The sequence below is a fragment of the Mus caroli genome, unplaced genomic scaffold (assembly GCF_978045245.1).
Source record: "Mus caroli unplaced genomic scaffold, Mus_caroli_1 scaffold_16, whole genome shotgun sequence".
Taxonomy (NCBI): Eukaryota; Metazoa; Chordata; class Mammalia; order Rodentia; family Muridae; genus Mus; species Mus caroli.
The window spans coordinates 57,878,205-57,903,363 of NW_028227271.1; positions in this window are offsets into that span (position 1 = coordinate 57,878,205).

Sequence of the window (25,159 nt, forward strand, 5' to 3'; positions counted from 1 at the left end):
GGTCAATTAAAAGGAGAGTATAGGCAAAGAAATCCTAGTAACAATGTTCGTTTCTAGAGATAATCCAAAAGAAGACCCCAGATTTCTAGAATAAACAGAAGATGCAGCAAAGGCTGACACTGGACTAACGAATGTAGATCAACAAGTGACAAACTATCAAACCCCCTGTTGGGAAATGACCCAGAATACCCACCATACATCCCACAAACCATATGAAGCTTAAGAAGAAGGAAGACCAAACACGTGGATGCTTCAGCCATACATAGAAGGGAGAACCAAATAATCACAGGAAGTAGTGGGAACGAGGGACCAGGGAGGGAGAGAGCAGGGAGAGAAAAAAGGGAAACAGGATCAGTTATGGGAAGGGACAGGAAAAACATAACCAGTGCAAATCTTGTAAAAGAACACATGTAATTGGGGCTAGCTTACAGTTTCAGATGTTCAGTCCAGTATCATCAAGGCAGGGACATGGCAGCATCCAGGCAGGCATAGTACAGGAGAAGCTGAGAGTCCTACATCTTCATCTGAAGGCTGCTAGTGGAAGACTGATTTCCAGTCAGCTAGGGTGAGGGATTTGAGCCCATGCTGACAGTGACACACCTATTCCAACAAGGCCACACCTCCTAATAGTGCCACCCCCTGGACCAAGCATATACAAACCATCACAAAAGTCCATCCAGAGACTGCCTCACCTAGGGATCCATCTCATCTGTAGACACCAATCCCTGACACTATTGCTGATGTCAAGAAGCACTTGCCGAATGAAGCCTGGTATAGCTGTCCCCTGAGAGGTTCTGCCAGCACCTGGCTAATACAGATGCAGATACTCACAGCCAACCATCAGACTGAGGCCCCGGACAGCAACAGAAGGGCTAGAAGGACTGAAAGGAGCTGAAGGCAATTACAACCCCATAGGAAGAACAATATCAACTAACCAGGCCACCCAGAGCTCTCAGAGACTAAACTACCAAAAAAGAGTTTATACATGAAGGGATCCATGGCTCCAGATACATATGTAACCAATGATTATATTACATGGCATCAATTGAAGAGGAGGCCCTTGGTACTGTGGAACCTTGATGCCAGCATAGAGGAATGCGAGAGGGTTGAGGCAGGGGTGAGTAAGTGGGTAGAGGATCACCCTTATAAACGGAGAGGGGATGAGGTGTTTGTGGAGGGGAAACCAGAAAGGGGAATATCATTTGAAATGTAAACAAGTAAATTGATTTTTTTTTTAAAAAAAAAAAAAAGCGATAAAATAAAAACATATAACAAAACAACCAAAGGGGAGAAAAAAAATCAAAGACCTTATTCATTGTATATGACTACTGTTTTGTGTTAATTTTTTCAGGTTGAGGAAGTGACAGTTCCCATTTTCTTAAATCCTTGGAGGAGTTTTCTACAGTCAGAATTCATTCTCAAGATAGTGTAGAATTAGTTCTTGTTACACTTTAATATAATTTATTTCTCTTTATCACTTAAGATAACATGGAAATTTAGAGAAAGAAAATTCATTAGCAATCTTCAATTAATTTATTTTACATATTTTTATAAAGAGACATCATTCTTTATATAAACATAAAAACATTTTAAAGATCAGGAAAAAAATCAAATAGATTATTTTTATGCTATTTTCAATTTTAATTTTAAGAGGTGTGAGATTACCTTAGTAATTTTATCAATTTCACAGTTTCACAAAAGAAAAATGATCATTATAAAAATTTTTAGTAGATTAATTTACAAGCAGAAACACACCTGATCCAACCTAATGAGTCTACTTTTTTTTCATTTACAAATTTGTAATTGGTATTCAAATATTGTGTTGGTATCTGATGTAGGTAAATATATGTAACTGAATAAAAAAGCAAATTATTTTTAGTTGTTATTTGATAGATCAAATGAAAGTGTAGAATTTGACATCAACAATAGTAAAATAATATATAAGATTTAAGTTAATCATATATTATTTGAAATGTAATTCATCCAAAATTGAGTAGAAATTTACTTCATGGTCTACTAATCTAAAGTTGATAGATGTCCATCCATAGAATGTTTTTTCCTAAGTCTCCACTTAAAATAATATTTTATATATTAGACAAAGTGGCCATGAAAGGAAATATGAGTTATTGTAACATTTTCACTTGATAAATATTATAGTATTTCTGAAATCATTATAATTATTTATTTACACATTTAAAATATTGAGAAACTTATTAGAAATTGTTTTTCTCATAGATACACTCCAAATTAAATTTCTTAATGGCTGTTCAAAGTATAAAACTTGAAAAGGTACTATTGAAATGGCTAAAGTAGAAATTTTTATTTTTTTGGACACATAGTTGTGTTATATGATTTTTTTTTCTTTTAGAAATTGTCTTATGAAGGATGTTTTTGTTGAAGCGAACATGTGGGAAGATGTTTTGTTAAGAATAGACATGTGATGTGTTTTTAAAGATTATCTGAAAAAGGGCATGTGATATTTTGTTACAGTTGATGTTTGAGAGAGTATATGATTTTTAAAAGGGATATAAATGTAGTATAATGGATAGTAGATGATATTGGATGATATTGTAATGTCTTATCATTTATTTGTTGGTGATTATTAGACTTTGCTGATGTTAATCTTTGTTGATGTCATTAGTAGTAGTAGTACTATTATTATTTTGGTGATCATTTGTCAAGATTTGATAGAGAGAAAAGACTGCTGATGGTATTCTGAGGCCTCTTGCTGCGTCATCATACTCAGGCTGACTGGCAGAGCCTTGAGATCTCTTCTAAATTGACCTATCATTACTGATTAGTAAATGCTCTTTACAAATGGATTGAGCTGCCCCTGCTGATTCTTGTAATCTAAACTGCTGATATCCTGACAATGAAGATTAGATTTACTCCCCCCACCACACAGACACACACACACACACACACACACACAAATATTTCTAAACAGGTCCACATCCTCTTTTGCTCTATTAAACATTCCTTTCTCCTACCTCTAATGGATAATAAGATAGAAGAGAAATTAAAACATTTAAACACCCTTATTAAAAGTATGTTTTAAAAACGTCTAAGCCTTCAAATGGCTCAACAGGTAATGGTATTTACTTCAAGCCTTATTATGTTAGGTCATTCTCCAAGAACCATGTAATGAAAGGATACAGATGACCTTTGACAAAATATCTTCTGACCTCCACATTTGGACTATATCATGCATGCCCCTTCACAGACATACATTATATCATTATATATATAATATATATAAATTAATAAGGATGTTTTGCTTAAAATGAGGTTGAATCCCCCAGTTGATTAATATTTTAATATTTTAAACAAATGTTTATACATCTGTTTAAAAATATATATTCATATATATCATATGTGTTCATTTCTGTAGGACATATCTGTAGTCAATAAAGAAATCTGAACAAATTTTTAAGAAAAGATTTCTACATAAAATAATTTAAATCTAGTGTTTCAGAGAACTAATAAATATAATTTTCTCTGAAACATTATAATTGAAACTAGTTTTATTCAGTACACCTCACAAACACTTGAAAACTTAAGTTCTGTGTTGTTAATCACATGTTGCTCTAGTGTGGATACTTTGGTTCTCCTGAAGATTCAGATTCTGAAGTTTGTAATCACTGAGAATTCCAGCTAAACCAGAAATAATTAGGTGAAAGACTTCATTTTCTGGAAATGGTTAATGTCAGTTCACCAAGAGTGGTTCATCTGAGAAAGAGTGGTTGTTACATGAGCTAACCACATACATTTGTCCCTATGCACAAGTTCATGCCCCTTTTTCCTTCTTCAACTTGTGGTAATAAGGTCAGTCAAGTCTTGCCAAGACATATACAATGCTGTTCAGACTTCTCAGAAATCACAATTGTAATGCCAATCAATTATTCTTCTTTCTGTATCTCCCAGATCAAGATCTATTACTGTAATGGCACCAAAGAAATATGCAAGCATTTGATAGTTGCATCCAGTCCATTGTGGATGGTGCCTTTGTTTTATCCTTCTTTCACTATGTTCACTGGTTGGGTTTCAAACCAGGGACATAAGGCTGATGTTCCTACTTAGCAAATAAGTACAGATGCTGGTCTCAAGGTTCTCCAGGTATCCTTCTCTTCGTACCTGTTACCAGTTGTCCTGACTGGCATACCCAGTCTCCAACCCTAAACTTTTCCAGTCCAGGCACTAGACAGCCTTTCCCTTAGATGTCCTTGACTGGGTATTTCTCCACTGGTGAAATGAGCCAATTCATGCCAGATTAGAGTATATTAAAGGCAGGTTTATTGGAACTCTGCTCTCAGGGGAGTTCACTGGTCTGAAAGACTGAGGCCAGGGGAGTTGCCATGGGGAAGGAGGGAAGAAAAAAAGAGAGAGTATGCTCACTTGAGCAGAGAGAAAAGAGACAGAAGACAAAGGAGAGGGAGAGAGAGGGAGAGAGAGAGAGAGAGAGAGAGAGAGAGAGAGAGAGAGAGAGAGAGAGAGAGAGAGAGAGAGAGAGAGAGAACAAAATGATGTTAGGTGAAATCCTGGGCTGGAAAGTTCAGGGTTGAGGGCAGGGTATGCCAGGTATATACTGAGGGATATCTGTTTCCCTCCCTACATGCTTCTTTCTGAGGGTAGGATCTATTTCATTTTCCCTGTTACCCCCACCCCTCCTCCAATTACCAAACCATGGGCCTAAGGATTTAAAATGTACATCCCCAATAAAGCTTTTCTCCTTAAACTCATATCTTCTACTATTACATCCAGGTATACTCTCAGAATCCCCATCCATGAAAACTCCAAAATAGTTACCCACAGGTGCTCTAGCACAGCCTCACAGACTGCTTCAACTGGGACTATAAACCCTACCCACAGATGGTCACACAACCTGGACATTAGTGAAAGAACCAGCTCTTTCCAGACTTGGCCAACATTCCAGCTTTTTGCCCATACTCCAAAACTGTGCTCTAATGTCAGAAGAAAGTGATCATGGACAATCGTGATGTCCCTTATTCATTTATAATCAACAAAAGGCTGGAATGTTTGATTTTGGACCCCCAGGACAAGGGACTAAGGTGCATATTTTACATATCCAAATGGACCTGTCCTTTAGGTCCTCCCAGCATCCCTCAGTCCCTACCTGATATACCCTGTTCTGAACCCTGAACTTTACAGCCCAGGGTCTGGGCTGCCCTTTCTACAGAGGCTTTTTGTTATATAATACAGACATTTTGATCTCTTTCTCCTTTTTCTCCTCCGTTTCTTCTCTCGGGCATTCATGTTCCTTTTCTTTCTTTTTCCTTCCTCAACCCCATTTTCTCTATGGCCACTCCCCTGACCTAATCCTTAGGGCTAGTGAACCTGCCTGAAAGCAGCTTCCCAATAAACCTGCCTTCAATATAATTTAATGTAGTTTTAATTGGCTCACTTCACCTACAGAGAAATAATCTACCTATGAGACCATCACTATATAATCCAGGCCTTTGGTTACCTGTACTCTCTTTTGGGCCTCCTGGCTCCTGAACATAGCTTTCTTCTTTCTTCCCCCTCCCATTCTCACATGGCTCAGAATCACATCCATTCTGGGCCCTCCCAGTTGTCCCTACCTTTGACTATTCTCTCTCACATATCTATAATAAACTTTCTCCTCCACCGTATTTAGGTCCTTTTACTTCTTACTTCTTTTTCTCATTCATTTAGTACTGAAAGTCGGGACCAGTCACATTGTTTCCTTTACTTAAAATATCTTTTTTTCTTTTCTTTTTTCTTATTTATTCAGTGGTAAAAGCTGTGACAAGTCATGTCCTTTACTTTTTACTTTTATTTTTCACTCACTGCTCTCCCTTTCCTTGTTCTATCTTTGTCATCTCTCTTTTTTTTCCTCTTCTTCGTTTTGATTTTGATACAGTGTCTAACTTGTGCACAAGCTGGCTTCTGCTTCAGGCTCCAGGATATTGTTAGTGCAGTTTCAGCCCATCTTGTCAGGCTTAATAACACATGGAGAAAAGAAGTCATTGATAAAACCAAGAAGAATATACTGCCTCACTGAAGTAAAAATATCTGATGCACTACCATCAACACCTATAATAACAATGTAATTTATTTAACTAAAATATTAAGCTTATTTCATTATTTTGCTATTAATTTCAAAGTACAAATCAATTAAACTGTAATCATATATTAAAAACTACAAAAATTATCTTGTAAGAATTTATATTGATATATTATCAAATATTTATAGAATTTTTTGATATTGCAAAAGTGTCTTTTGAGTTAAATATTGTTAATATTCAATAATTTTCAAATATTCTGACTCACACAAAGACCTAATTTAACAATTTTTGCAGTTAGCTCAGTCGAGTAATAACCAAAGGTAACAACAAGAAACATAGACAACTGTGTAATTATTCTGTGAACTCCAAAAGTATTGTGGAAAAGGATGAATAGACTTACATTAAACAAAGAGAAGCCTACATAATTTTGCTTCATAGCTAGACAACACATTTTCTCAGGCTAGAAATGGAGTTACATGGTAGATTGACTAAATATAAATACTTTCTAGGATGATATAACTTTTTATTTTACTTGAAGGTTTTCTTTATAAAGGCTAATTTTTGTATTTTGAAGTATGCAAAAGAAATTATGAATTGAAACTTATCAACAGGCACAACATAATACTGCCACCCAGTGGCTATTGTGGCTAAATACCGGGAGATATGCTTTCCAGATAATTCATATCAGTGTAGATAGGTGTTTGGTTACAGTTATTTAATTTGATTTTTATATGTAGGAAGCAATTTATTAATTGATCATATGAGATATGTAGGTATGAAAGTCATGTGATACCTGCATTATCTATAATAAATTGATTTTTTAATATACAGAAGTAATAAACAAAACTGAAGTAATGTATAATGTTTTAACCTCTCCAGTAGTTACTTTCATCTATATAATTACTAACATTGACTTTTTTTATAAATTAGTTTGTTGATTTTCAATTTTCTTTTATACTTGGGTCTGCAAATGACCCTAAAATACATGCTCACATCTGTAACTAAGCTATATCATGTTTCACCAGGAGAAAATATTAATACATGTTTCAGTGTTATGAAAACTACATGTCTATTGTTTTATGCAGAAATATTGTGCTTATTGAAGTTGCTCATTAGCATCAGAAGTTAGAGCAGCCTGTGTCACAAATTGCTCTTTTATATAGGGAAGAAAGAAAACATAGAGAACTTTAAAGCATACCTTTCAATTAATTAAGTTTCACCATTCACAAGCAGCCACAGGACTATAAAAGTAGGAACTACCTAAAATGTTCCTAGGAACAACAGTACCTCAAAGGCAATTCTTCCTGCCTGTCAAGTAGCTAAAGCCTGTTAGATGACCGCACACAGAGTCAACACTCTTCCATCATTGTCTTCTTAGGCTAACATTTTTTCCAATGTTGATGTCAGATTCTAACATTGCAGCTCCAAATTCAAATATTGTTCTACTTTAGCCTATATGATTTTCAACACTCTACATCATTAGGGGTTAACATTTTGCTCATTATAAACATTTAATTCTACCTGGCTATAATGGGCCATAATAAAAATTATGTATGCTTGAAAATGCATTTATTTTTAAAGGTTATGTTTTATTAATTTCTATTTACCACAAACTTCAAAATCATTCTTAAGTAGCATGTATGATCATTGACCTGGAAGGCATTTTTTTCTGCTTTACCTTTTTCACTCTAATGATATTTCCTCATCTTTAGTGGCCAGTTAAGGATGTTTGTGGAATTCTATAATTAAGTTAAACAATTCAATAAATTCTATATTAAAGCCCACAGTACTAAAACCACCATTCTCAAGTATCAAACCACCTCAAAGAAATGAAGTAAGTATATTGAGTACATTATCTAACAGTGAAGGTAATTAGGTAAAGACAGACAAGTCAACATTTGGAATGGATTCAAATACTGTGTCTTGTTAGCCCTGAGAGGACTAATTTGATGAATACATTCATTTATGGATGAGTATTCCAAAGTCTCTCACTCTCTGGCTGTGAATCTCTTCCTGTGAAGTAGAAAATAAATATTTAGCCTAGGTACATTTGAACACTGTAACTTGTAGGCACATTACTCTTGAAGACAGCAGGACTTCTGGCTATCTTGGTATTTACCTTTCTCCTTTGGTAACATAGGAGTGCTTTTATTATAATTGATTTTGTGTTTGTGTTTCATAATTTTAGAAATCAGATTTATGATACAATGATCTTTATTTATATGCTTATTTATACTTGAAATGCCTTTAATATTAGTTTCTTATGTGAATTTGCTGCCATTATTCCAACCATGCGCTGCTGACACTTGTGATCTAGGTGTGATGTAAGGGAGTCTTCCAGAAGCTGACAGAATTGACATTGAGTTCGTATCACTTACATTAGCAAGCATTACATACACACTTCAGATTCCTGACCTGAAGGCCAAAGGCATTGTATATAGCCACTTTTCTTTCTCAATAGCAGTAATTTTATGTTTTCAGTGAGGTGGTGTGAAAGAGACAGAGTTGGGAATCTTTTAAGAAGATATGCGAGGAGTAATTTAATAAGGATCTATACAGTTTTGTTTCACAAAGTTGGTCATTTTACAGGCTAGCAGAGTTATACTGCCTCTCACTGGTATGATTTCGGCTTTTGAGAAAAAAACAAAAAGCATAGGTGGTACAAATAGATAAATTTTGTCTACCTTATTAAAAAGGTATTTAGGGGCCAAAACTTCCTGGTAGCTGCAAAAACATATTTATTTTTGAAATTCATTTTATAAGCTAAAATTTATGAATTAAATGCTCTGAGGTCAACAATTTATTTGAGTAAATATTCCCACAGATATTTCTATGTCTTGAAATTAGAAGAATACACTGGAGACTTAATCCAGTTTTCTCATTGTATTAAATAATCTACCATATCATATTTTATAATTTTGGAATGATGAAAATTTTACTTTAGTATTTATCTTCCTTTACCATTCATTAGCCTACCTCACAAGTTCAATTTCCATTAAATGACAGCTGTTACCAACAACATTGAAGAAACAGAAATATAAATATAAATATAAATAAAACAGTTCCTATCACATCTTTTACCTTATACATGTGGGAAAAAACAGAAAAGAGAAGGATTCTAGAATGACTAATGAGATAGACCACATTTGTGACACTGGTAGTGTTAATTATCAAAGAACCTTCGTGACCAAAGGGGAAACTATCAACAAAACTATTATGGGGGGGGCAATATTAGCTATAGAATATTCTAGTGCCATTTTCTTGAGGTGCTTAGAGAGGCAAAAAAATGTCTAATTACTTAGTATATGTGAACTATTGGCCTTATATGATCTAACCGCTTATTCAAGACTCCTATTATAAAATTGATTACCTGTAGGCGTTAAGCTAGTGGCTTTGTATCAATTAGTAATTATAATTGAAATGGAATTCTATTAATTATTTAATTTGTGGATGTTAATCTTAAGTCCCATTCTCATTATAGGATGAAACTGAATCATTATGACAAATTCATTTAGGTAAGAATAAAGCCTCCTTTAAAATGTTTGACAGCTTTATTAACAACAACATTAAAATTGCTTTCATCTGTAGAATAAATGTTAGCCTGAAGGCAATTACTAATTATAATTAGTGAAATCTCTCTTTTCTCATATTATTCATAACTATTTACTTCCAGACTTTTCTTAAATGTTATTCTTGGATTGAGTGAATTCAGTTTTCTTTCTGTCTGAACATATCTCTTGTTAATATCTAATGGTTTTTAATTTTATTTTATTTAGATGTTTAAAAAATACATGCATAGACTACAGAAACTAGGTTTAGCAAATACTACCCACAAGAAATACTTGGTAACATATGCCTTGAAAATGACAAGTATAAAAAAAAATTGTATGTGTTATGCTTACATTTAAATGATGTTTTATAAGGAACTCCAGGAGCCACTGTTAACAGCTCATATTAAGCAGGATAAAAAATGATTGCCAATTAGTTGTTAGTTTAGAAAATGTATGTACAAAATTATTCCCCACTAGTTTTGCTTCCTTGGTGTGCTGCACATTGGGTCCTACTCTAATTAAATGAGAGAATCATGGAATGCATTTCCACCTTAGGACCATCATTCTTCTATATGCTCACACCTATCACCATAAAGGAATAGACAAATACCGTGAATCTATGGAGCTGCATTAAATCATGTTGATGTAATTATTCTTGGTTTAACCTTTCCTTTTTTCATTAATCATACTGGACCATTGGTTAAAAATATAAATCAGAGATCACTGATAACTTGGTGGTTGAAACTTGCAACTTTTACAAAAAACCTGGTTTTGGTTCCTAGTACTCATATCAGATGCCTCACCACCATCTGAAACTTTAGTTCTGAGAGACCTAACACCCTATTCTGCTGTCAATAGGAACTATGTGTGTATAGTGCACCTGCAGATAAGTGGACATATATAAATAAAAGTAAATAGAAATTGAAGCACAGAAGTTTTTCTGGGTTTTTTTTTTGATCTAATAGTTGGTATCTAAAATTTCATATTTTTGACCTAGAGTAGAAACATTCCTGATGCAAGATGGTGTGTTGTAGAAAGTACTTAACCCCGGCCTGAGATTTCTACCCCATCTGTTTTATATAAGTTCTTGGATGAAACACACACACACATACACACACACACACACACACACACACACACACACACACAGCTTTATATTTGCAATAAGCCTTAAGCATCACAAAAGTGGGGCAGCTACCTACATTCTATGCTGTTAGAATGTACTTTCCCATTGAGAACCCAAGTTACTATTATAGTTCATTGGGGCTACTCTTAACTCTAATTAGCCAACCCACAGAGCCTCATTTTCTTTACTCCTAACCCATGGAAGCTTTGTTCTCCTTCTCCTCCTCCTGCCCTTTCTTCTCCCTCCTTGTTTGCTCTCTGACTGCAAGGTCAGGAAAACTAAACCCTACCTATGTCTCTTCTGACCAGTCACTGGATGTTGGCATCTTTATTTACCACTCAGAAACAACAAGTATCACAAGGAGTATGTGCAGACTCCAGGTTTTGGGGCTGCACTGCATTTAGCACTACAATAGCTATCAATAGACCAAATCTCAACAATAGTGCCTTCTAGATATGACAAAGATGTGCATATAAAAAATCTCAAAAATATGATTTCTTGAATAGACTGGAACAGTTATAATAACAATTGTGATGGTAATGTGGATGAAAGAAAATTTACAAGGTCTCTTCCCTAGAAATGAAGAGCTACAAACAAACAATAATAACAAGAGAAAGGAAATCAGTTTTCTCATGTGACAAATACCCTGATAAGTTATTCAATCAAAGAGGTCAGCCTTAAATACATAAGCATACAATCAATACTAAATGTAAAATTAGTAGGTTATATTTATATGTGTGTGGATATGTATGAAACAATAATAAATACTGAAGAAATGTGCAAGGGGTCAACAATCAGATAAAATCAAGTATGTGGTCTTCCTGAGATATTTCTGCCATGGACTATAGAGATAATGACAGATTTGCTTCTGCAAGAAAAGCCAAGAAGAATTTAATATTTTGCTAATAATATTCTTTTCCTGTTCACACACACACACACACACACAAACACACACACACACACATATATATATATATATATATATATATATATATATATATACACACACACACATATATATATATATATATATATATATATATATATATACAAACACACACACATATATAGTGTATAAACACTAGGTATTAGCCCACCGTTTTGAGCAGATTTCTACAGAACAATGAAGATATATTATCTTGTAGTGATTCTATATAGACAAATGTGTGATTCTTAATTCTTAACAATGATACTATAATAATTCCTAAAATTATGTTAGTATATATTAATCTCTTTTATAATAGGTCAACAATTAAATCTTCTCTAATAATCAAAACTGCAATGAGAACTCTGCCAGTCTTCAAGTGTTGAGAGTTAATTACTTCTGAGATACCTAGCAGGACTTTTCATGTTAGAACACATTCCAAGAGGTTGTAAAACCACTAAACAAATGTCATAAACAAAGGAATTAACAATTTACTATAGGTTTAAGGACAGAAGATAAAATATTACCTGGGTTTATCTATACAAAATTTCACTAATAAGTTTGTCATATACCTGTAGAGCTGGTGACAGATGGTGAATATTGGGAAGATAATTACCCCTAATGGATATGCATGTAAACATTCTATGCTGTAAATGTCTTATTAAATTTATGATTTCAATTTATTTGTAAATTTGTGATGAGCTTTTTACTGTGTGGCCAGGTATTCTTACTGATGTGTAAGTGCTGAGGACACAGAGGGGAGACAAACCCTTTCCCCCTTTTTCTTAGAGAACTTTCATTGGAAACCTTTTAGAACATAGATATAAAAATTAAAATCACATTTCAACATGTCTCATTTTCTTCCTGTGATTTCAACTAGCAAGGTGGGAATGGGGGGAGTGGGGTGGAGATTAGAGTTGTGCAGTTGCTGCAGAGATAGACAAAAGGCAACTTTTTAAAATTCCTTTCTGTTTTTCTATGAGGTGCTAAACAGATTCTCACCTCAGAAGAACTCAGAATGCAGGCCACCTATTGAAGCAAAGTTACTTAGACTTAAGATAGGTATACATTTTATTATACAGCAACTATAATTATCTCCTATGATCAAGTCTTACCCCTGCTGATGCTCCTCCCCTCTGCTATCTCAAGTATCACTAAGAAGAAAGAAGAACCACTGGGGCTAACTCCCTGGAAGAAAAGTTTTGTGGAAAGAACACAAATGTTTGTTCTGGTAGAGGAAAGAGTAGAAGTGATATAATACAGTAAAAAATATCTGAAATTATCAACACTATTTAAAATATGTACAAATAAAGCCATTTTCCACCTAATTTTTGTCATTGTTTGTTTTGGGTTAAAGGATATGAAAGTAAATAAGTAAGCACTAGAAGATGTTCAGCTTCCTATTCAATATATATATATATATATATATATATATATATATCTCACAGTTATCTAAGTGGATCTATCTATCTGTCTTAACTGAAACTAACTCCCCTAAGCAAAGCAGTTGAAGGTCACAAAATCCATTTGTCAATGGCATCTTTGTGTTTCTGGACCTACACAAAAGCAAATGAATTAATTAACAGCATATTTATGTTTATTTCTTGCATTTCCAAAATGACATTTTATTAAGAACAACAATGACTCAAGGACATCTGTTATTTTCTCCAGGGATATCAACTGTTGTATGTTGTATGATAAGTCATTATTAAGTTCATATATTATATAAAATAATTAACCACAAAATTTAAAATGAAAAAAAAATTGTATTGAAAGATTAAAATTAATTTAATAAAACCACAAGAGGAGTTGTAAGTCAATGAAAGTCAAGATTCACCAGGAACATGGACATGAAGATTAAAATGTTCATTATTTTTTGTTTGGCAAAGACAGAAGAGATTCCATGAGCTAAAATTGTGAACTACCTCTGAAAGTAAAAATAAGAGTAAAATAATATGTCCTGTTTAGACACAATGATAGCATCAATGCTAACAGTTACTTTTCTGTCTCTTCATTGTACTTTAACCACAATAACTGCAAATTATAATCTGTGTTGGATTAAGACATTACATTTTTAGCATATGATGTCATTAGAGGATTGGAAATACAAAATTTTATATAATTGCAAAACTCAAAACTATCATAGATGTTGCGGCAAATCTCCAACCCAAATATGCCCTGGCAATGAAAACAATACACAATTAATATGAATACATGCTGTGCACCTACATTGAGCAGATTTACCGTTACACTACCATCTTGCATATTTCTGAGACCCCTTATAGCTTGTGGTTTCTCCAGGTCATGTGCTTCTGCTCTGCTTTTCTTCTTCCTTCTCTGTGTCCTCTCCCTCTTCCATTTTCTTCTTCTTTCTCCCCACATTCTGGTCCACCTTCCCCTTTATCTGCCCAATCTTCAACTCTTCTTTTATTTTACAAATTAAGGTGGGAAGCAAGTTTACAGGAAGTCACCTGAGTGCTGACCCATTTCTCTTTTGAAACCCCTAGCAGGAGAATGGAATTAACATCAAATATAATTAGCCCCAGAGGTATCCACAACACATAGATACTTCATCAAATTAGAGACTGTTGCTATATCAAAGTTAATGGTGTTCAAAACCCATGGAGTTACAATGATCTTGAGAAAACATAGAATTTTTTTTTCTGAAAGAGGAATATTTAAACTAATTTCTAGAAATACAAGAAAAACAAAACAGAAAATATTCCAAAAATGATTAGAATGTATGACCACATGTAAAATGGGAATTTCATCATTAATTAGAAATTTAGAAACTAGGCATTATCAGTATACAAATTTATACTGTGAAAAGCTTAACAAACTGGGTAGAAAACAAGATATAGAAAGGGACAAATATATACAAGTCACATATATCACTTACATGGTACATATATAATAACAGCTAAAAGTAGATGAACAGCATAGGCTGAGTAAAATAGCCCAATTAATATACAAGTATAACAAAATCCATGTTATTCTCTGCAACAAATTTCTAAATAAGAGTGTTCATAAAGATTATGATCTTAAATGTATATGTTTCTTATGGGGAAAAGATAATAAAAAAAATCTTATTTTCACATGATATTTGCATGAGTTGGAATAATTTGATGATTATTTTGGCATCAATTATCATTTCAGCTACTATTTCTTGTCTCTGATAACATTGATCATTGCAAAGCTTATTCATATTTGTTGCTAGAGCTCTGAAGTTTTCTATTCTGTTTTCCTGCTAATGAAAATACTGTTCTCAATATTCAATCTGCTTCTTCTATAAGACATTGAGAGCTATAGACTTCACTTGACATTAGTTTCACCATTTTTCTAAAATTGTATCTTTGTGGTTTTTGTTGTTGTTGTTTAAAATTTATTTTGATGAATGAACTTCCAATTTAAAGTTTGCCTGACAGCTTCTTCTTAGATGACTAGCTTTCATGGTATCAGAAGACGCCAAATAAGCTTTCAAGGTATGGGAAAAAATGAATATGAATAGTGCAAACTACTTATAATACATATAAACTGCAACAATAACCAGCAATATGTGAAAACCCTAAGGATGGAAAATTGGCACTTTTATAGTAACTAAAAGCTCTCTAATTCTTTTAAGAGTCTATTCACCAACAAGGAAATTATGCCTGGTATTGGAAATCTAGCCAAAATCTTGCAATAGTGAGGACATGGGTCTTTTAGGAGAACTTACTGTGACCACTTCTGCAAATCGACTAATTTTTAGACTACATTCTAAATATGTATATATGTACCAACAGATAAGTATAGCTCTCATTCTCGTTTAAAAAATAAACCACACTTCTCTTCCCAACAGATGAATATAGTTATAGAAAACCACATCAGATAAAAATGCTGGAGAAAAATATTACTGTGTTGATCAGCCCCAAATGAAACATCTACAACAATTCCGTGCATGCATAATTCCAAGATCTTTGCAGAAGAAAGGACAGAAAAATGGTACAAGCTCTAGGAATAGCAGTCCCCCTTGGAACTGTTTCTGCTAGAGATGACAGAGAAGCTACACCTGTGAAGACTCAAGAGCATGGCTCCCTAAACAAAACCTGCATAGGGACTACATAAATACACATATTAAAATGCAAGAGGGAGGTCTTGCAAGGATATCACTCTAGATGAAGAACTAGAAGCTATAAAGAAATGCTTTGCATAGGAGAAATAGCCTTCCCAAGGAAAAGCCTCTGAAATGATTTCCCAATATCATTTTGGTAGCCTTAAAATTATATACATACAAGTCACGTTATATGGCCGGAACTGGTACGTAATTTTAGAAACATTTAGAAACATTTAGAAGTACATAAACATTCATTATATATATATATATATATATATATATATATATATATATACACACACATATATATATATCACATATGTATTATATATAAACTTTTGTAGTATCTGCTTTAATCAAACATAACTCAAAAACAAGATCAATGCAGATGACAAAATTAATTATAATCAATCCACTACTGAACAATCAAGACCATAGAGCAGACTCAGAAGTTAACTGTGACCCCAAAGAAATGCTGCACAGCATATTTAAAGGATTAAATCATGAAGCAAGAAGGAGTGAGGTGGGCTGTATTATCGTTCAACTGTATTTTGGCATAAGGGGTTAAACAAGGGAGCTTCCATCAATAAAGATAGGAGTATGTTCCTGGGCCTTATCACATGAGCATAGTTTGACCTGACCAGCAAGACAGAAGTTATCCTTGAGATGCATAGACTCAAACAGCTATCCCTCAACAAATTGTCCCTGAGATATCTGGATTTAGACAACTAACTGCTTGCTTATAATAGAAGCTGTTCAGCTATTGAGAAGTCTCCAGTTCCTGTAGAACCTGGGACCTTGCATTTAGTTTCTTCCTATGATTAAATGGAGTCCAAAGACGAATGCTAGTACTTAAATTTCTTCTCCTTGTTTCCAACAATACAACTGAAATATAAGAATCTATCAATTAGAGAGAAAGTGATAGAGACAGAGACAGATCAGAGAGAGAGAGAAAGCTAGATGTCAAGAGTGGGTGGGAAGAAGGAAGGAGAAAAAGAAATATGTCAGAATTATATTTTAACTTTCAGAATGATAGTTTATTTCATTTGAAAAGAAAAATTGATTTTATTAATAACAATATTTATAAAAACATTTGTGTAAACCAAAAGAAAATTATTTCTCAAAGTGTGATGGAAAAATGAAGGAAGTTGTAATCACAAATACTAGACTCGGAGCAAGTTGTACCTCCTACTATTTTAATATACCATCTAAAACTCAGTCTTTTTTTTTTAGAAAAAAAAGATTTATTAAGGATAAATACTAAGGATAAGATACTTTAGGACAAAGTATCTGACAACAAATGACTATCAGTTTTATTGGTTACATTTTATTATTGAATGATCAATGGGTAAAAGCTGGGTGTTGTGCTGAGGAAATGGAGATAAAAGGACTGAGCCATTTCTCCTTATAGTTTATTGGAGAAGACCAAAACATGCATGTATTTGAAATATGGCATTAAAATGTGGACAGACTAAAAATAGGAACAAAAGTCCCACACCTGTGTTTTCATGCAAAACCAATTAGTAACAAGGTTAAGTTCAGTGGAGTAATCATGTTTCTCACCAATACAGCTCAAAAGAAAATATTTTTATTGGATTAAACATTTACTCAAATTGTTTTTTTTTTCAAATAACTCGAAAGGAACACGACCCTTCAAGGAGCATATTTGGGGTATTAAGTTTGGTACAAGTAAAATATTGAGCCACCTGTGAAAGCTAGGCTGTTGGCCCACTCTCTGTAAGTAAATATGAGGGCACAGCCACTCCTACATGGACTTCCTGTTATGTCAGAGACATGAAGCTGCAACACAGACTATAGAGTCCTCAATAGGAACATTTACAAGTCAACTGCCTTTAAACAGTACCACTATTGTTTCCTCCCTCCTCCTCCTCCACCTCCTCCTCTTCTTCCTCCTCCTCCCTGGTTTATGTATTGTTGCATTTTTATCATCTGCTAGGGACCAATCTTTGCTTTCAATTTGAATAAAAGAAATGAAATTAATAACACACTTTCTGGTGGAAAATAAAAGCACATTAAATTTTCAACTTAACACACCTGGGCTACTGTCTTGGTCAGGGTTTCTATTCCTGTACAAAACATCATGGCCAAGAAGCAAGTTGGGGAGTTATCACAGAGAAAGGAGCTTCATGAGGAAAGTCTCCATGAGATCCAGCTGTAAGGCATTTTCCCAATTAGTGATCAAGGTGAGAGGGCCCATTGTGGGTGGTGCCATCCCTGGGCTGGTAGTCTTGGATTCTACAAGATAGCAAGCCAGGGGAAGCAAGCCAGTAAGTAACATCCCTCCATGGCCTCTGCATAAAACTCAGTCTTATTAGAAGTCCTGGAATATCAGAAAGGTTGGAAAATGAGAGAACCAGATGGATTTCATATAAAATTTTATGTTGGCTCTTTATAGGGGACATACGTTTTGGTCTGCCCTTAATTTAAAACAGATTCTTTTCTCATGCAATGTGTTCTGTTTACATTTTCTCACTTCCATTTCCTTCCAATTCTTCCCCACCACCTCTCTCATCTGTATCCACTCCATTTCTGTGTCTCATTAGAAAAGAGACTGCTAAAAGACAAAAATTAAACATTTCAAAGTAAAATATAACAAGAAAAAACAAATACCATCTCAACATGGTTAGACAAGGCAAATAAACTGAAGGAAAGGAGCACAAGAGAAGGCCTATGAATGAGTAAATAAATAAAGTTGACCAAGTAAGGGAAACGCTGTAGAAAAACACTACACAACACAACACAACACAACAAACAAAAAAACCCACCACCAACAACAAAAACAAAAACACCAAACAACAGAAGTGCTCTTCCAAATTGGAAGATTTGATTGAGAGCTACCATAATAAGGATACTGTGACAATCAGAATGTAAATAGATGTAAACAAAAACTGCTCTTTGTAAATGAAGAAAGTGAATGCCTCTGTAGATCAATCCCTGTAGGTTTCTTCTTGATTCTGGAAAAGCAAGGAACTAAGTTGCCCGTACTGAGATGGCAGAGTGAACCATTGCTTCTCACATTTGATGTTTCTCAACCAGACTGATTTTGTACCTTTTGTCAAATTATTATTAAAATGTAGTTTTACTAACAGTTGTCATTTGCTTGTATTTCTATATTGGTGAAGCTAATTTTCAATTTTATTACTTACATTGTGCTTTTTGAGTCTTTAAAGAGCGAATTTGGGGTATGTAATTCTCAAGGTATTCTTCAGAATCATATTTATCACACAATTCAAGTAATTCAAGTGAAATGAGATTTAAATTAGGTGTAACTTTTGAAATAGCATGATCAATCTGGATGTGAGATTTTTCATACGTAATTATGTTTTAATGCTCATTTTTCAAATATAAAAATAATTATGTTTTGATCATTTTATTACTCAAGCTGAGATGAAATTCAGGCAGTTAATTTTGTTTACTCTTATATTTATGTAACTGACATGATTGCATCTTACCAGTATTGTGCTAAAACACAAAGCTAAATGAAATCACAGTATAAATAATACTATTATATACTGCTTCACAGTTGATAGTTTAAAGAATTTCTTTACTTCCTTCACAGAGGAAGTAGATAGATAAAAAGTCTATTTTAAACCGGGCGTGGTGGCGCATGCCTTTAATCCCAGCACTCGGGAGGCAGAGGCAGGCGGATTTCTGAGTTCGAGGCCAGCCTGGTCTACAAAGTGAGTTCCAGGACAACCAGAGCTACACAGAGAAACCCTGTCTCGAAAAACCACAAAAAAAAAAAAGTCTATTTTAATACAATCTTTGTATAATACAATTGGTTTTATATGTAAAATAATTTCTTTTTATATAGATAAATTTTATATGGCAAATATTTTTAAAAAGATACTTGAAATATTGTAAATGTTCAAATAATCTGAAATATGTGAGAAAATACATATTATATACATTAAATCTTAAATTGATTTTCTTGTTTCTCATAAAACTACATTATGACACTAAATTCTATAGAAGTTGTTTTTAAAATTAATGTGTAATAGCTATTATAAACACTATAACTGTACTTAACTATACTTAACCATAAATAGTACATCTTAACCTTACATTTGAGAATTTTTATATAGTTAAATCATCTATGAATCTTTTTAAAATACTAATATGTAAAATATCATCTAGGAATACTAAAGTGGTTCAGGAGATGTAAGCACTTGTACCACAAAAGTGCTGACCAGAGTTTGATCCCTGGAACCCATGTTATAAGAAAAAAAAAAAAAAAAGACTCTTGTACTCTGTCTTCCACACCTGTACTGTGGGAAGTACACTTCTGAAAACAGGCCCTATAATAATAAATAACATTGTAAATCGTTGATCTGGATTCGAAATATCTCATTTGGGATCTTTTCTTAACAAAGGGAATATTTTGTAACTTTAAGATAGAGAGCCTCCAACACTCAAATGATATGTAGTACACACAGCACCATTTCAAGATCATTGCATTTACTGTGAGGTTGGCAAACTATATTGTTGCTTGTAAAAGTAGCAGATTTTATTGATACATTTACTTGATTTTATTTGTCACTGATATTTTTAAATTCTCTTTTAGAGTTGTTGCAATTAATACAGCTCTATTTTTAGAAAAAAAGAAATTTGCCCATATTAAGTCATTTAATGTGTGTGTGTGTGTATGTGTGTGTGTGATTTTTTAATTAATTATTTTACTTATTTTCATCTTACATGTTATCCCCTCTCAGTCTCCCATCATAGAGTTCTTCCCATCCACTCCCACCCCACCCCCCTTTGCCTCTAAAAGTGTGCACCCGATCTGGTAGCCTCCAAACCTGGTATCCATCAAGTCTATACCGTATAGGTGCAAATTCTCACATCAAGGCCAGACAAGGCACCTCTCTGCTACACAAGTGCCAGGGGCATAGGACTAACCCATGTTATTACATGTGTGTATGTATGTGTGTGTGTGTGTGTGTGTGTGTGTGTGGTCAGTCTCTGGGAACTCCCAGAGGTCCAGATTAGTTCACATTGTTTGACTTCCTATGGGGTTTGGATCCCCTTCAGTTTTTTCAATCTTTTCCCTAACTCTTCCGTGGAAGTTAAGGATTGAGGTCCAATGGTTGGTTATACATATCTGCATCTAATTCAGTAGGGGCTTCTCAGAGATTAGGGATGTTAGGCTCCTATCGAAAAGCACAACATAACAACAGTAGTAATGTCAGGGATTTGTGCATACCCAAGGGATAGATCCCAAGTTAGGATGGTTACTGGTTGGCTATCCCTTTCTCTCTTGGCTACTTTTGTCCTGCATTTCTTTTAGACAGAAGCAATTTTGGATCAAAAGTTTTATAATTGAGTTGATAATCCCATTCCTCCATTGAGCATCCTGACTACTGGAGGTGGTCACTTCAGGTTTTATATCCCCATTGGTGGGCCTTTCAGCTAAGGTCACCCACATTGAGTCCTGGGACATTACCCAATCCCAGGTCTCTGGGATTTTCCACATGTACTCCTCTAATCCCCACCTCTGACAGCTGCATATTTCCATTCATTCTCCTGTCTCTCTGGTCCTCTCTCAGTCCTCCCCTATAGGGTTAGTGGGGTCCCTAGTCTGCTCCACCAGAGGGTTTGGCTCCATGAGGGGAGGCAGCATGTGAGAAGTTGACCGGGCATATTCCACACATCGCTGGGCCAAACGGAAGCCCCAGGATACCACTCTGGGGGTGAGAAAGCACAGACTGAGACATAGAAAAGCTGGGGCTGGTTCAGAGGTCCCAGGGCCTGTCAAGAGGCTGGGGCCCTCTGGTTCAGAGGCTCTCAGATACCAGGAGGCACTAGATGCTGCAGAAGACCTGAAAATGGAGTGGCGGCCAGTAGACTAGACCTAGCCCAGGGCTGGTGTGTGTGTGGGGGGGGGGGGGGGCAAGTGGGAGAGAAGCTCTAGCTGGTCCTACAAGGGGGGGGGTCTGTTCTTGGCTTGACAGCTACAGGCTTGACTTGAGCTTAGCTTGGCTTGGCTTGACTTGGTGGCAGCCATGGCTGGGAGTAGAGAGAAGCTTTCAAGGAGAGAGTAGATGGCAGCTCAGTAGGTAAAGGCCTTCTCCATGGCTCCCCACAGTGAGAAGAGGAAGTACATGGGTTTAAGACATTTATTGCCACAATATTTTCAGTGATATAAAAATAATTAGTCAATAGGGCTTTACTTTTCTGCTGTATTTTTCTTTTTACACTTTTTTATCAATTTTTATTAGATATTTTCTTAATTTACATTTCAAATACTATTCCGAAAGTCCCCTATACCCTTCCAGCGCCCTGCTCCCCTACCCAACTACTCCCAATTCTTGGGTCTGGCGTTCCCCTGTACTAGGGCATGTAAAGTTTGCAAAACCAAGGGGCCTCTCTTCCCAAAGAGGGCTAACTAGGCCGTCTTCTGCTACATATGTAGCTAAAGACATGAGCTCTGGGGGTACTCATAGATTCATATTGTTGTTCTACCTATAGGGTTGCAGACCTTTCAGTTCATTGGGTACTTTCTCTAGCTCCTCCATTGGGGGCCCTGTGTTCCATCCTATAGAAAACTGTGAGCATCCACTTTTGTATTTTCCAGGCACTGGCATAGCCTCACAAGAGACAGCTATATCAGGGTTCTGTGATCAAAATCTTGCTGGCATGTGCAATAGTGTCTGCGTTTGGTGGCTGATTATGGGATGGATCCCTAAGTGGTGTAGTCTCTGGGTGGTCCATCCTTTCATCTCAGCTCAAAACTTTGTTTCTGTAACTCCTTGCATGGGTAATTTGTTCCCTATTCTAAGGAGGAATGAAGTATCCACATGTTCATCTTCATTCTTCTGGATTTTCTTGAGTTTTGCAAATCGTATCTTGAGTATTTTAAGTTTCTGGGCTAATATCCACTTATCAGTGAGTGCATATCAAGTGACTTCTTTTGTGATTGTGTTACCTCACTCAGGATGATATCCTCCAGATCCATCCATTTGCCCAAGAATTTCATAAATTCATTGTTTTTAATAACTGAGTAGTACCACATTTGTAAATGTGTAAATGTACCAGTTTTTGTATCCATTTCTCTGTTATGGACAGCTGGGTTCTTTCCAGCTTCTGACTATTATAAATAAGGCTGCTATGAACATAGTCGAGCATATGTCCTTATTACCAGTTGGAACATCTTCTGGGTATATGCCCAGGAGAGGTATTGCTGGATCTTCTGGTAATACTATGTCCAATTTTCTGAGGAACCACCAGACTGACTTCCAGAGTGGTTGTACAAGCTTGCAATCCCATCAGCAAATCAGGAGTAGTCCTCTCCCTCCAAATCTTCACCAGCATCTGCTATGACCTGAATTTTTGATCTTAGCCATTCTGAATGGTGTGGAGTAAAATCTCAGTGTTGTTTTGGTTTGCATTTCCCTGATGATTAAGGATGTTGAACATTTTTTCACGTGCTCCTCAGCTCTTGAGTATTCCTCAGTTAAGAATTCTTGGTTTAGCTCTGTACCCCATTTTCTAATGGGGTTATTTGAAATTCTGGAATCCAGCTTCTTGAGCTTTTTTTATATATTGAATATAAGTCCCCTATTTTTGGAAAAATCCTTTTCCAATCTGTTGGCGGCCTTTTTGTCTTATTGACAGTATCTTTTGTCTTACAGAAGCTTTGCAATTTTATGACATCCCATTTGTTGATTCTTGATCTTACAGCACAAGCCATTGCTGTTCTGTTCAGGAGTTTTTCCCCTGTGCCCGTATCTTCAAGGCTTTTCCTCACTTTCTCCTCCATAAATTTCAGTGTGTCTGGTTTTATGTGGAGGTCTTTGATCCACTTAGACTTGAGCTTTGTCCATGGAGATAAGAATGGATCAATTCCCATTCTTCTACATGATAACCGCCAGTTGTGCCAGCACCATTTGTTGAAAATGCTATTTTCCACTGGAAGATTTTAGCTCCCTTGTCAAAGATCAAGTGACCATAAGTGTGCAGGATCATTTCTGGGTCATCAGTCCTATTCCATTGATCTACCTGTCTTTTGATGTACTAGTACCATGAAGTTTTTCTCACAATTGCTCTGTAGTACAGCTTGAGGTCAGGCATAGTGATTCCACTAGAGCTTCTTTTATCGTTGAGAATATTTTTTGCTATCCTAGGGTTTTGTTGTTGTTGTTGTTGTTGTATTATGCTGGTGATTCTTGCATCCTGACTTCTTTCCTAGGTTTTCTATCTCCAGAGTTGTCTCCCTTTGTGATTTCTTTATTGTTTCTACTTCTATTTTTTTGATCTTGGTGGTTTTGTTCAATTCTTTCACCTGTTTGGTAGTGTTTTCCTGTAACTCTTTAAGGGATTTTGTGTTTTGTCTTTAAAGGCTTCTACATGTTTGCCTGTGTTTTCCTGTATTTTTAAAAGGAGTTACTTATGTCCTTCTTATAGTTCTCCATCATCATCATGAGAAGTGGCTTTGGATCCATATCTTGCTTTTCTGGTATGATAGTGTATTCAGGACTTGCTATGGTGGGAGAGTTGGGTTCTGATGTTGCCATGTATCCATAGTTTCTCTGGCTTCTGTTCTTATCCTTGCCTTCTACCATCTGATTATCTCAAGTGCTCCCTGATCTCAATATATCTGATTGGAGCCTGTCCTTACTGTAATCCCAGTTGATTCAGCACTCCTCTGCGTCCATCTTTCTTTGTGATCCTGTGATCTTGAGATTCTGGGTGTGTCAGAGTTCTAGGCTGTCAAGCTTCCTCTGAGACCTTGAGATCCTGGTGTGACCAAGCTCCTGGGATCCAGGGATCCTAAGATCCTGAATGTGTTAGAGCACCTGGTTGTGATACCTCCTCTGGGGACCGTGGGGCTGCCCACTGAGTTCAAAACCAAGGTAGACCAGCACTGACAGGAATGAACCTGAGCTGCTGGTTGGGTAGAGCTACTGTATTCCTGTTCCTGCTGGTTCCAGGCACTCCCAATTGTGTTAGACAAGATGTTGTGTTCCACTCAGCAGTGATCCTAAGATTCTGGGTGTGCTAGGGTGCCTGGGGTTTGGAGAGTCCTCTGGGGACTGTAGAACCATCTACCAAGTTCTTGCCCAAGGTGGCCAGGAGCTGGCGCTGAACTGAAGGAATCCAAGCCCAAAACTAAACTGTTGAATTCACCCATGCCTAGATAACTTCCTTCTAAGGTTTTCTTTTAAGTCATTTATTAATAAATATTGGAAGTTCCAGAGTCACAATATTTGGCTTTTTCAAATTCTTCCATTACAATACTGAATGATGACAATTGTAGAAAAGACATATAAAATTGCATAGAATTTGTGAAATTACAAGTTTTTTTGCTAAAGTTGAGAATCCCTAGGATGATAATTTAAGCTATGACAAATATCTACCCTTTGTTTTTATATTTTAAATGATATTGAAAAATTGACT